Source organism: Accipiter gentilis, unplaced genomic scaffold, assembly GCF_929443795.1.
Source record: "Accipiter gentilis unplaced genomic scaffold, bAccGen1.1, whole genome shotgun sequence".
NCBI lineage: Eukaryota > Metazoa > Chordata > Aves > Accipitriformes > Accipitridae > Astur > Astur gentilis.
In genome coordinates, this window is record NW_026060823.1 from 1,819,402 (window position 1) to 1,832,902 (window position 13,501).

A 13,501-nucleotide genomic window follows, 5' to 3' on the forward strand; every position below is an offset into this window, starting at 1 on the left:
CAGGGTATGTAGACATGGAATTTGGAAGCCTTGAACCTTTCTTCTAAGCTAAGCTGCTGGTGCTGAGCACAATTGTTTTAACATCACAGGTGAACCCATCAGACCGATACCACGTAATGCCTATCATCACCCCAGCCTATCCGCAGCAGAACTCTACGTACAACGTATCTACATCAACGCGAGCGGTAATGGTGGAGGAGTTCAGACATGGTAAAGTTCTTTCCATGCTTATTAACTGCTTAAAAGGTGTCATTCTTGCAATATGAAACCACATTACCTGACTTGGTTATATTCCGTGCGGTGTTGTGCCCTTTTAGGCAGAAGAGTTCTCTGGGAAGTCTACCTGTTGCAGGCAACAAGGGAGCAGTTTTACAATGAACTGTTGTAGTAGGCGTGTATTGTGTCAAGGGAATTCCTGCTTTTTGATCTGTCAATTACTGTTCAAAACCTTTCTCTTGTAAAGTTTCTATCACGCTCTGCTAGTCTTAAAAACAAAATGGTAGTAAGGTTTTCAACCTTAATTGTAGGTCTTGCAGTTACGAATGAGATTCTCCAAGGAAAATCAGACTGGTCAAAGCTCTTTGAACCACTGGACTTTTTTCAGAAATACAAGTATGTATGAAATCTGTTACCTGAACTTGAAATGATTGCCGTACTGGTTAGCATAGTGACTTTTAGCTTGCAGTCGAAATACAAGATGGCATTGATATGTTTGTTTTTCAGAAGCTGGAGGTAGTCATAGGAATTTTGGTAAGGATAAGTATAGGGAAGATAGAAAAACTGTTTGTGTTTTGCCACTGACACTGTTTTTATTAACAAAAATACCAGCTCTGATACTTAGAATGCAGCAGAACACGATTCTGAAGGATGTAATCAGTTTTTCTTCAGTTAATACTGTGCTGCCTGCAGGATATAATGTGTCTTGTCTGGAAGTCATTTTCTATACATTTAAGGCAGTTTTGGTTTCATTTGAAGGAATATCAAGTCCTGAGCTAGAATGTTACTTTTTCTTTTCTTCTAGACATTATATTGTGCTGACTGCTAGTGCCTCTACTAAAGAGCATCACTTAGAGTGGTAAGTCTTGCTTTGAGTGTGGGTTCAATACATCATTGACGCTCAATTCAGTGTTGCGCTTCATTTGGTTAATACAGTTCACAAAACTAAAGTATTTGACTGTGCAGCTCGGCATGGAATACAGTAGGGAGGTAAGTAGACAGTTCCTCAGCAAAACTAAAAGCTTTCTTGTGAAGGGAAGTTAGCGTAAGTTATCTTGCTGTTTAAGAAGTTAAGCTAAAGACCTAAGTCATGATGAGAAGGAACGAAGAGGGTTAGCGTGCGTATGCTCTGTGCCATCTGGAGAAGCAGACTCCTTAGGAGTCTAAGGAGACTACTTACCCAAGGCTACTTCAGTTAGGAAGATGTTCCTTGTTGCAGAGACTGAAGTAAATGGGTATTACTTGATGTCATCAGATGTGTAGTGGACACTGGAGAGCTTGATCTTTTACTGACTTATAGAGCAGTGGTCTCCAAACTTTTGTGCACTCCTGTGAGCAAAACAAACAAAAACAAGTAATTTTTGAACACATAGTTGCGGTCTATATCTACTTCTTTACAAGTTACGTACACATTACTGAAGTTCTAATCTTTTCTTCCCGGACCCAGTGGATTGTCTTGTGCACCCCCTGGGGTACATCCCCCTCCGACACTTTGAAGACGACTGTTGTAGAGCCTTAGAAGGCTTGGTTTCATAGCTTTTTTACTGGATGCAATATTTAATTTAGGACTAGATTGCACTCAACGCTAAGTTGCTCTGGTAATGTAGTCCGCCTGTTCCAGAGCCTACTTTTCTCCAGTGAAGTGAAACAAGGCTGTTTAATCGGGGTGAAACCTGACCGTCTGCACAGAGTACCTGAATGGTGATAAATAGTGTTTACTACGTTTTAATCTAGTAGTGTGCTCAGGCATCTTGTGTTTAGTGCTGGAAATGATCATCTCGGCATGCTTGGTAGTGGATAGGTAAATTGCAGGAGTGCTGATCTACTTTGTGAAAGGTAATGTGAGAACCCCTTCAACTGTGGTTAGAGAAAATGACTGCTGCTGACGTGGTATTTGTCACTGTCTCAAGGGAGACATGCCAGTAATAACTTGTTGAACCTGTGTGAATGGGGTGACTAACTGTGAGTCTTGAAATAAGGGGAAACGGTGAGGAATTAAGGTACTGTAATGTGTGTGGTGTTCTTTTTCTGAAGAAACGAGTGCTTTGCCTGCCTTGCTCAAGTAAGCAAGGAAAATAGCTGTGTGTACCAGACCCCTGTTCTGAGGGCACCTTGGTTATACTTCAGGGTTCGGCTTGCGGTCTAAGGCAAATGATTGAATTCTTGAGCTACCTCTGAAAGACACCTTATCTCCTGTTTAAAAACAGCTCTAGTAGGTAGTACCTCTTACCTGAACTTGTTAATGTGTTCACTTAAAAATCGTGTCAGCTACAGCTTGATGTCAGTCGCAGTTAGGTATACAACAAGGAGTTCTGGGCAGAGGGCTTAGAGCCAAATAGTTTTTAATGTGAGATGTTTTAAGTGGAGAAGGCTTATTGTATCTCACAATAAAGATGAGGAAAGTTCTGGCTGCAGTAAAAGCTGACGTTTTTGCAGTGACAGAAATGGCAGCAAACGGGGCTTAGTTTTGCATCTGGGAAAATGAAAAGCAGAAGACAAACTTGCTTCCGTTTGCTATAAGAACAAGTTTAGTTCACCAACTCTTGAATGGATTTGGGAATAGATGGCACATCTCTGTTGTTCATCAACATAAGATACTTGTGAAGAACGTACAGAGTTCTGACTGCTTTCAAGGGTATCAGTGTTTTAGGTAGAAGGGTAAAATGCCAGTACTTCATTTAAAAGAATAGCCTTGGTGGTCATGATACATTTCTTGGGTAAGTCTCTGATGAGACTGTGTTGACTGGATCGTTTGTTTATTAAAGGAACGATATTTTTCAGTTTGGCTGGAAGAGGGTAAACTTTTCACAGATCAGTCTGCAAGAAGAATAGCATCTTTACTCAGGTGTAATGGAAGAGTTGTGCTTGAGCCTTTTCTAAACAGTTGTTCTCCTTGATCTTTGGGGTAAAAAGGAGCTTTGCTGCACTTCAAAATGCAGCCAGAGGTGCTGGGAATCTGCTTCTTGTTGACATTTTCATCATAGGTTATATGTTGAAGTGTTGTGTCTGACCTGTTAAGAGTACAAGTTAAACTTACTTACTGCCTCTGTCTTTGGCAACTTTGAAGCTCCAATGTCCCTGAAAACATCTCCAACTCCAGTGTGTGTGATATAAATATCTAGTATCTGCTGAGCTGAATGAGTCTTACTACTTACTGACTGGTTAGCATTTTTTGTATTAGCATTGTATTATAAGAAGGCAGATAACTACTGTGCTGGATACAGTCAAAAACGAGTAAATGTCTCTTGTTCTTATCAGGATTGGCCTTGTGGAATCTAAAATTCGTGTGCTGGTTGGAAACTTGGAGAGGAATGAATTTATATCTATTGCACATGTAAAGCCACAGTCTTTCCCTGGCAGCCGAGAACTTTGTAAACAGTGAGTTTCATTACTTTTCTGAACTAGAGTTTGGCCGATGTATTGTACCTCGTTTATATTCCTTCACCTCAGCTTACCTGTGAGAGATGTTCAGTTACGTAGCTACTGTTTTGTAGGTACGAGGTCTGGCGGGCAAGGTTCTGAGCATGTAGGATCTTTTTAAAGAAGGGAGAACTTGAGGGAGGAGTTCTCGGAAAACTTGAGTATGGGCTGACTCCAATCTTTAGCTGCTGCGTACAACTAAACTGTTTTGCTTAATCCCTTCTTGAGAGTAGATGCTAGCACCCAAATAACTGGCATCTGTGCATAAATGATAGATTTGTGACTCTGTCTTTTTAGGAGTGGATATGTGTCAATGTGGTTTCTTGGAATCGTGTTTAGGAAAGCGGAGAATGCAGAAAGTCTTAATGTTGATTTAACGTGCGTTATACAGTCATTCAAGGATACAGGTAAGCCTCTATTTTGCTCTAGTCTCGTAGGGTTTCAATTTTTAATTCTAGTGCAAGTTGCTTCACAAAGTGAATTGTGCTTCCTTCTGGTATTAGCTATTAGCTATTTCTGTAGAGCGTGACACGTAGAAGATTAGCCTTAGAAACATACTATTTTGACACTTTGGCAATGTAAGTCCACCTTGAAACAGAAGTGTGTACTACAGCCCTATGTACCATATCCCATATGTGAAATAACAGTTCTGCAGATCATAGTGAACGATCAGAAAGGAACTGCGATTCCTGAAGTGGACAGTCAGATGTGAAGCCAGGAGAGAGATGCCCGTTTACTGGGTGTAGCTACACTTGTCAAAAGCAGTTGTCAGTTACTGAACTTTGGAAGTGGGAATTAACTGTATCAGGCTCTAAAAGAAGTTGTGAATGCCTGCTGACAGTATTGTTTCCGAAATAACAGTTTCTGTACGATACCATCCCAGAACTTTGAAAGGCAGTGAGTGGTCACATTGTAATGACATGCAGTCTTGCACGTCAAGCTCCGTGTTCATCTTCCTTTATTCCTTTTGATAGATGCAGAAATAAAGTCATATCGCAAGCGTTGTTAGATAATGCTAGAATAAAGGGGCTTGGGGGTGAGCAGTCATTTGAAAGTACAGGTCTTTGGTTCCAAAGTCTGTTTACTTCTTCCCAAGCTGACTGCTCTTGTGCCTTTCAGAAGTGCACGTGTGCTGTGAGGCTTATGCCTTGCTATCATAACAACAAACTAAGGAAATCGGGTTACTCTTCGGAAGTGACGAGTGTGTTTGGACAAAAAGTTCTAAGCAGTGGACTCCTTTAAACTCTTCATCAGTGCAAACAAACATTTCTCCATGGTACCAGCATGAGCTGTGTGTTGTGTTGCTCAGACAACATGAGTAAATGCAGTAAAAGCGGACCTTCTTTTTAGCTCATGCTTTGGGATATGAGACAAGCACAGAAAAAAGGCATCAAAACGCTTGTCTGAGTTTCAGGCCAGGTGGGGTGACTTCCTCAGACTTGCACTGTTACCCGAACCGATGCTTGTCTTGTACGTTACATCCAGTGGCACTGTGTTTGAATGTTGTGGCAAATGTAAATCATGTCAACAACTTTGACAAATACCCAATGCAAACATTCCCACTAAGCTACAACACTAAATTTCCCGTTAGTTTACAGCCAGGCTAACCACCTCAATGTGCTAAAGGAAGGTGTGAAGATTGAGGCAGCTCATGTGAAGAGAAAGCACCTCCACCATTTTTTGCCTGCAGAAACCTTACAGAAAAGAAAGAAGGTATAATAAAAATTGGGCTCTTCTGGCAATATTTTTTTTTCCTTTAATAATTACTTGAAGACTTCATTATTTTGATGTTGTTGTTTCAGCAAAGCATGCCAGGTACTAGTCAAAATGCTGGTGGGCTTCAGCGCAAAAGGACTTCTTCAGATGGAAGCTGTTTGGACAGTTCCAGAGACACGGGCTCCAGAACACCGGAAAATTCCTCTTCATCACATAAGATTGCTAAAGTGGACACCTCTCCAGCCGAGAGAGAAAGGTTAGCACCATAACCTTAAAGCTGTGAAGAAGCTGCTTTTTAACTGACTCGCGATGGGAATGAGGTCTGGGATTTCTTGTTTGAATCTGTGTTGTTCATAAGCACGTGGAGGGCTCTAATGGCTTCAGGAAGAAAGCTGTCATCTCCTTTGGGCACGTGGGGGGAGGCAGGTTAAAGAAATCCTTGAAAAAATGAATTTAATATCCATGAAGACATGTCGGAAGAAAGGAGAAGTGGATACCGGAGGAATTATTTGGTCTTGAATGTAGATCTCCTTGGGTTAGTGTGTAACTTGAAGCCGGAGTGTTTTCCACGTAGGTAATTTTGTTCTTTCTAACAAAAAGTATGGTTAATGCCAAGCAGTATGATGTTCTAACGAAGTGCTGATCTTGATCACAGCAACACTAGAGCTGCTGCTGCCTTGGTGCAGCAGTATGAGAACTCGGGCAGTAAAAGTGTGTGTCACTTCCTGGGAGGTCTGCTTGTTCATAAGCTACTTCAGCCCAGGAGGAATATGTAATCTTGAGAGTAATAGCCCAAGAGTACCAAATGTGTAATGCCTGCTGTGTTCAGACCATTTGGTACTGGAGGAGTGGCATTAAAACTAAAATAAAATGGGATGCCCGTATGGGTAGAGCAGATCCATTCATGGAAAGCAGTACAGAGTGCTGGAGGTACTAAGCTGGAAGACAGTGCAAGTACATAGAGACTGACTAAAGAAAACGCTGAAGTTTAAATTTGCGGTCTGAAGTTCAGCGGTCAAAATGAAGATCTCGAGCTAGATTGCCTGGGAGTTTGTTGTTTGGTAGAGCTGTGACAATGAGCTAAGAAGATAGACATTTGTCTTGCATGGGCTTTCTGGAAAGGAAATGTATAGTATTTTACAAACGAGCTTTTTATAACTCTAGCATCTGACTCTTACAGAAATGCTGCGTACCAGAAATCTAACGGTGCTAACAAGAGAGAGAAGCTACCTCGTGTAGCTGAGCCATCAGTGTCTAAGGGACTCTCCATTCCTGTTACTGATTCAAGTATGTATTGACGTGGTGGGTGGAATGCAGTCTTTAATTTCACGGCTGAACTCTAGAAGCGCGGTGTCTCTTACAGAAGTGGAGGCTACAGTTGCAATAAGAACATTGGGACCTCCAGTTGGTAGCACCATTCCAGGACATAACACAGTTTCTCAACCAGGAGGACGTTTTGTCCAAGGACAGCATGAATTAAGTGGGACTGGAATTACAGATCCTAAGAACAGTGCACCTAAACGACCTTATTCAGTGACCACTGAAGGACCTCATTCACCTCCATCAGAAGAACGCCCCAAAACACTAGCAGACGGAGAAAAGGTAAGGAAGGGGGGCTAGGCCAGGGAGGGTTTGAAGTAGAATTAATTCTTGATGTACAATGCATGACATAACTGAGAAGAAATGCATATATACATCCCCAATGGATTCAGGAATCTAAATTTAAGCATAATGCTAGTTTTACTAGGATGTAGGTGTGAGAAATTGTCTTGAACGTACTGTACAGCTATTAAACAATTTTTTTTCCCTGAGATCTGGCACTAGTGACTGTTTTTGGTCTGGTGGCAGGCTCTCTAAATACTACTGTACTTGTATATTACTGCACTGACCCATTGCTCAATGAACTGGAAGCAGTTCTTCATTCAGAAAAAACCCAAATCTCAAAAGGAAGAGGACATGAATGTTATAAATGTAGACGTATGAGCTAATCTTGTTCTGGCAGATGATTTTCGAATGCCTCTTGATAGTTTTGCTGCTTTAGAAATCAGCAGCCTACTCAACAGGTTGTCCACTGCTGAAACGACCGTGTGGAGTTGCTTGTTAAATCTGGGTTTTGTGGGAGCTTTTGATTAATGCTTGATTTGTTTTCTTGCTATACATAACTCTCCTTAAACAGCTGTTTGTGTGGCTTGACCTCTGATTTGAGGCAAAGAACAACTAGAAAAAACTCCATTTTGACACTTGTAAAGAATCAGCTTGCAGAACTGTTACCTACTATTGAATACTTCAGGTACAGATTTCAAGGTTTGGGTAGTACGACTTCTTGCGAGGCTTGAGATTCCTGTGCGGTAAGGGGAGTGTTGTCTAAATGTTGTTTTAAGAATGGCCACTAACACAGTTAATGTGTTGACTGGAAGCTGTACTCAAATATGAAGGTAACTTCAGTATAGCAATTATTTTGAGTCTGTGTATTCTGTTCTTCTAGTTAACTGGCCAGGATTCAGCATTCAAAGGCGGCGGCAGTCCAGAAGATGTCAGCAGCAGATCTACAGACAATATAATTAGGAAGGGGTTTTACTCAGTGGGCTAACTGAAAAGCTGAATGGACTCTGCTAGTGCCTAGACTACCTCACATCAGTACTCTACGCGTTTATTGATGTAAACAAAAATATGCTTTTTAGTTTAACTTCTTTCAGCCTTCATTTCCCAAATATGTTCTTGTAAGAGTTATCCCTATTAGTCTTTTTAAAAGTCTTGACTGTCACTAGCTGAAACAGCTTTGGAAAAAGCCACAAAAACCAAGCTGCCCTGTGACTTGGATTCAGAATGTAGGTAAACAGGTTAACTAGTTACTGCAACCACGTTGTGGTGTCAAGTGTGTCTGAACGTGCTTGTATTCATTTGTGCTTTCCTAGTGCATGTGCATATATTGTTCTTCTCCTAAACTATTTTCCCGGTTGGCACATACACTCCTGGGCATCTATCACAATGGTGCTCAGCTTCCTCAGCTAGCGGCTGTCCCCTGCCTAACACGGCCACGCGCTACACAAGTATTGCCTCCCATGGAGGCCCATAAATAATTGTGGTATTGAAGACAACGCAGCAGAGGATGCTACCAAGGTATGGAGATGATAGACGTGTCCCATGCCGTTGTATCTGATTTTTGTCTTGAGACTGCTCCAGCATGAGACTTGAGGGCTTTTTTTGTTGTCGCTGGACACAACTGAAGATGTACTTAAACATTGCAATAGCCAAGGCTGTTGTGGCACTGCTACCCACCTGCAAGGGAGAGTCTTGAAAGGAATTGGCATGCAGAGAGTGTTTTCAGATAAACCCTGAAAGCTGTTCTACGTGGTTACATGAAAACTTGTAGTAGTCTGAAGTTCCGGTTCTGTAAACTGGTAACACTGCTTACCCAGTTAAGTGCATGAGGGTTTTTTGAGGGGTGGGGAGAAATTCTGATCCCGTGAAACAAATGTTGTGCTCTCTCTCTATTGTAACTTCTTTATAACTTGGTGTTTTTGTAAATGAAGTTGTATGTTTTTCCAGAGAATTTTCATATGTACTGTAAAATACTGTCTTCCAAAAAGATTTTTTTTAAATTATTATTAATTTTTTTTAATGCACGTGGGATCTGCTTAAAAACCCCAAACAAGTAAACCAAATGTAAGGCGGGCAGGGCAGTGCCAGAAAAAGTATGTTCTACAAAATGATGATGTCATGGTAGAGTAAATTTGAGGAGACTAGGAACACTGCTTTCCTGCTTCTAGTATTTCCAGGTTTTGAATTAACACCCTCTGAATAGTGCAGCTTGCAAACTGCGCTGACAGCTGAAGTCCCATTTTGCTGTGCGGACAACAGATACCCCTGACTTCTTTTAAAATTAGTTGCTTGGCTTAAACCGCAATTCTGAGCTCTGATCATTTTAAGCATCCACCTCAAACCCTAGTGACAAGACCGAAGGGGCATGTAGCTACCTTGCACGGTCTTCATTCTCCAGCATTCCCCCTACTGCTGGTATTCCAAACTTGTGGAGAAAGCATGACCATGACCGTATACTTACCTTTTTTCCTTATTACCTCTGGTTTCCAGCTTGCTTCAAGTGCAATTCATCTCTTAGAAAATGTGCCTTAGTGGGTTTGAGAGGTCTTACTCCTCCTTCTCCCCTCGAAAAAACCCCAAAACTTAAGGGTGCAAGGCTTAGGTTTACTCACAGGTTAAAATTAAGAAAGAGAACCTATGTTACTTCAGTGGCTTTTAGCAGAGCTACACCCTGAGTTTATAAAATGGTTACCTTGGTTTTGTGACCTGGGTTAAAACCATGGTCTTTCAATACTGTCAAGTCTGTGTACTAGTTACAGTAGGTATACAACTTCAGCACTTGTGTAAATAAAACTCCATCGTTAATTTGAAGGAATTAAAGCTGAAGTAGGTGATGAGATAAACGGCAAAGCAACTATGAAAAGTGTTTTGTAATGGTCTACAAGCCTGTAATATTACCATGCTTTTAAACAAATTCTTCCACTTGACCTGTTAAAGGCTGTTGTGCCCTTAACCTCTAGTCAGCACATGCATTTCTGCAGCTGGTCTCAAACTAACCTAGCTAATTGGTATCAAAGTATATGCCTGTACATGGATTTTTTTTTTTTAACTCTTGCTTTGCAGAATTATCTTCTAATTGTGCTTTGTTGTTGTTGTTGTTGTTGTTTTTCCCCCCCTCACTCTTAGGGTGTTAAGAAGAAGTTTAGGAAGAAGTCAGGTTACTAGTTTCCTGGACTTGATCCAGCATGGGTCAGATTACACGCTTTATTTTAATGTACCCTGACTCAGCGCTTGGCCGCGTGCAGAGAGATGTTGCTGTTCTGGAGTTTCCCTGGCTATTGCAGAGGTTGGATGCTGCCCCAGCACTATGCAGATTAGATTACAGCTGTTTTAAATAAAGTTCAAACTGCACCAGTTCAACTGAAGTGTTTTCCTTTGTTTATGGAGCAAGTCTTCTGTCAAAGTGATTGAAAGGCAAGTTCCTCATGCATAAAGACTCCTCTCCCTACAATACTCAGAAGGAAGCAGCCCAAGCTAGAGACAGTATTGCCAAGCGTGGTTCCTGTCCTTTAGGGTGAATCCCTCCAGCAGGCTTTTCTATGCTCTGGGAAACATCTGCGGTTATAACTTTGCAGCTGCTGTTGGCTCTAGCAGTCCTGTCTGAATCTGGTCCAGCGCAGGTCACCAAGAGTCAGTGCTAGAAGCAGCGCTTCTTAGCTGTTAGCAATTGCATCATCACATCGCTTCCTGGCATAGTGTCTTATCGCTGATCATCTGGGGACAGAGGTTTTTATTCATTTGCCAGATGGAGCTGGTAGTAGGGCAAGTTCTTTCTGGAATACCTGAAGGAGAGAAAAGCTGTATGTGGCCTTCTTTCTCATTTTTGTTTTTACTGAAAAGCAAAGCAATCGGTGCTAGCTTTGCAAGATCCTCAGGGTTATCGACAAACCCCAGGTAAGTAAATGCCTAAACTAAAACAAACCCCAGTAACAAATGCATTGTTTTCTCTTGCTTCTGCCACAATACATCCCCCTAAGACCCTAAACCCAATACTGAATGTATTTAATTGTGATTGTGCTGAACACAAGATGACCAGAGCCAGAAAATACCTTGGACTTGAAGGTGAGGGAGGCTCCTTGATGCCAGACTTCCTGCAAACTTGGCTGTTTTCTGTCTGCTTTCTTAGCTGGTTGCTGTGTGTGTGGCTTGGAGGTCCAGCTGGAGGGGGTGAGGGATGCATGATCAGTCTCCTTAAAGAGGAGCAGCTCTGCGTTGAGATTGTGTACGGTTAGTAACTTTGAGCAAGACGTTCCATTGCAGGAATTAACATCTCCTGTGGTTTTACTTGTTAGGTCTAAGCAAAGAAGTGGTTCATGTGAAGTCGCCTCCGCTTCTGCTACTGCAGTGGGTTGGTGTAACTTCTTGCTACTGCTTCTGCAACTGCAGAAACTAGAGAGAGCAAGTAATAGAGGGGTTGGGGGGTCCAGCCGCAGCCCCCTGCTTCCTGGCCAGCTCTGCTGTTGCTCTGCCTTTCGTCGAGTGCTGCGGGGCCAGGTTGGACTAAGCAGAGTCCAGTGGGGTGTTTTCCGAGAAGGAGGCGAGGGGTGGGCTGTTGAGCACTGCCTGCTGCCTCCTAGCATGCTGGTCAGCATGGACTCCCTCCCCTTCCCTGTGCCTGAGGGTTTCTTCAGCCACCATCTACCCCTGGGGTGCCCAGCTCCGAGCGTGGCCCGAGTATGACTACCTGTGGTTGGTAGTCGGTTTGTTTTGTGTTTTCAGGTTTTCTTCCTTGGAATCATGTTGTCCACAAAGAAATGTCATTATCCATCCCATTTCTAATTCAGTATCTACCGATCTAGTGTGACCCAGAGCCTGTGTGAAGGAGGAGCCGCCCCAAAGGATCCTTCAGCGACCTGTTTGTCCACAATCCTTTCTCCGAGTCCACTTCTGGAACTGCAGGGGCAGTGCTTGTGTGCAGAGTCCTGGAACAGCAGCACTGCCAGGGAGCCCCAGCGCCTGCTGTGTCCAGAGCTGCTCTTTCCACCGCCACACTCTCCTCCTGAGCCCTTCTGGTGTTGTAAGGCCGGAGTGCTCCAGCAGCTTGGCCACAGTTCTCCCGTGTGGCCATCCTGTGACAGCAGGCAGGGAAAGGCACTGGGCACTGCTGGGACAGAGCTCGCCATGCTCCAGAGCAGCATTTGCGTCATGGAAGGAGACCCCCTCAGGGCAGTGCCTTAAGGCTTAGGTCTTCTTCCAAAGTTTCTCTCAAGAACATGCAGGCTCTGGCCATGTCCACCAAAAATTACCCTGTCCCGTATTTTTAAGCTGCTTTTTAAGCTCCAGACTAGCTGAACGAGAAGACATCCACTGTACATTTAATTGAGAAAGATGTACGCAAGACGCACCAGCTGGGGACTGATGCTGCCAGCAGGTTCAGCACCCCAGGGGAAGAGGAGGGCAGCCACCCTCTCTGGCTGGAAGCCTGTCGGGGCTTCAGCGTTTCAGCTTTGGTGGCCCCAGGCTGCTGCGGAGCCGTAGTCCAGTCTCTGGGGCTGCAGGGACCCATGCCAAGGGCTGTGTGGAGGGAGCTGGGTAGGGGCAGGGCTGCAGGAGGTGATTGCAGGGCTCTGACCCCAAGCAGAGTGGCTGCAGCACTCGCGTTTGACCCCCAAACCTTGCCTCATCAGTGCCTTTACGGTAGCTGGAGATTCTCATACTTACACATGAGGAGTTGCAGGCGTGATCTGTACCAGCAGTGGCTTAGGAACCCGGACCGGGGCTAAGCCCCAGCAAGAGCCTTTGCACAGAGCTGTTGCTCTGCAGCTCCCCGGCTTGCCTCCCAAAACTCCTCATCCAGCAAAACCTCCCACGCTTATGCGGAGCTTTGATTCTCGGGGCTCCGCTGTTCCTCTTGCTGATGCTAATGCCCTTGGTGGCATCAGTTCCCATAATCACGGATTGCTATGTAAAATATTTATTGCAGGACTGACCCTTTTGAGATTGTTATCCTGGATGAAATGTCACAAATGACCGTATGGAAGGCTCTCACTTTGAAGACAGAAACCCTTTGAATCCAGGGAGGAAAAAGGTAAAGGATTGCACATGATCGTGACCGTGCTCCTCAGCAAGCGACGGCGCACGCCTACGCTTTTCCCACGCTTTGGCCGGCAAGGCTGAGCAAACGGCCTGTCCCTGGGAACAGGCAGGGAGGACCGTGGCATGCAAACCAGCTCCTCTCTGCTGGGGTGGTCCCCCGAACAGGGCAACGTCAGCAGCAGCTGGCAGGTCTTCCACTGATGATGCTCTCCCTCTTTTTCTCTTCCCTTCACCTTTCCCCACTCCCGCTTTTCACGTTTAGGAATCTTGACTTTGAAGGAGAGGAGTGAGAGCGTGACTCGGGGATGTGCCAATGCAGACAGAGGGAGAAAGCGCTTTGTTTCAGTTGGAGGATTCCTATTAAAGCCATGCAGATGTTTTCAGTTATCCTTGGTGTGCTTCAGGCATTCAGTATCTCTAGACCAGCAAGCTGAGGGGAACGTCACAGTCAAGGGGAGTTTGGTGGTGTTCAGTCTGTGTGCGTACGTGTGTGTGGGGGTATGGGTTTGTA

At 43.9% G+C, this 13,501-nt stretch overlaps 1 protein-coding gene across 1 annotated transcript in view; it reads left to right on the top strand.

The window, feature by feature from the left end:
* The window catches only part of LOC126036755 (electroneutral sodium bicarbonate exchanger 1-like), a 168,910-nt gene extending 155,618 nt beyond the window's left edge, over positions 1-13,292 (top strand). The window contains exon 4 of the mRNA XM_049796803.1: positions 13,253-13,292. The gene's annotated coding sequence lies outside the window, so the exon portion shown is untranslated. The remainder of the gene's footprint in view (positions 1-13,252) is intronic.
* The last annotated feature ends 209 nt before the right edge of the window (positions 13,293-13,501 follow it).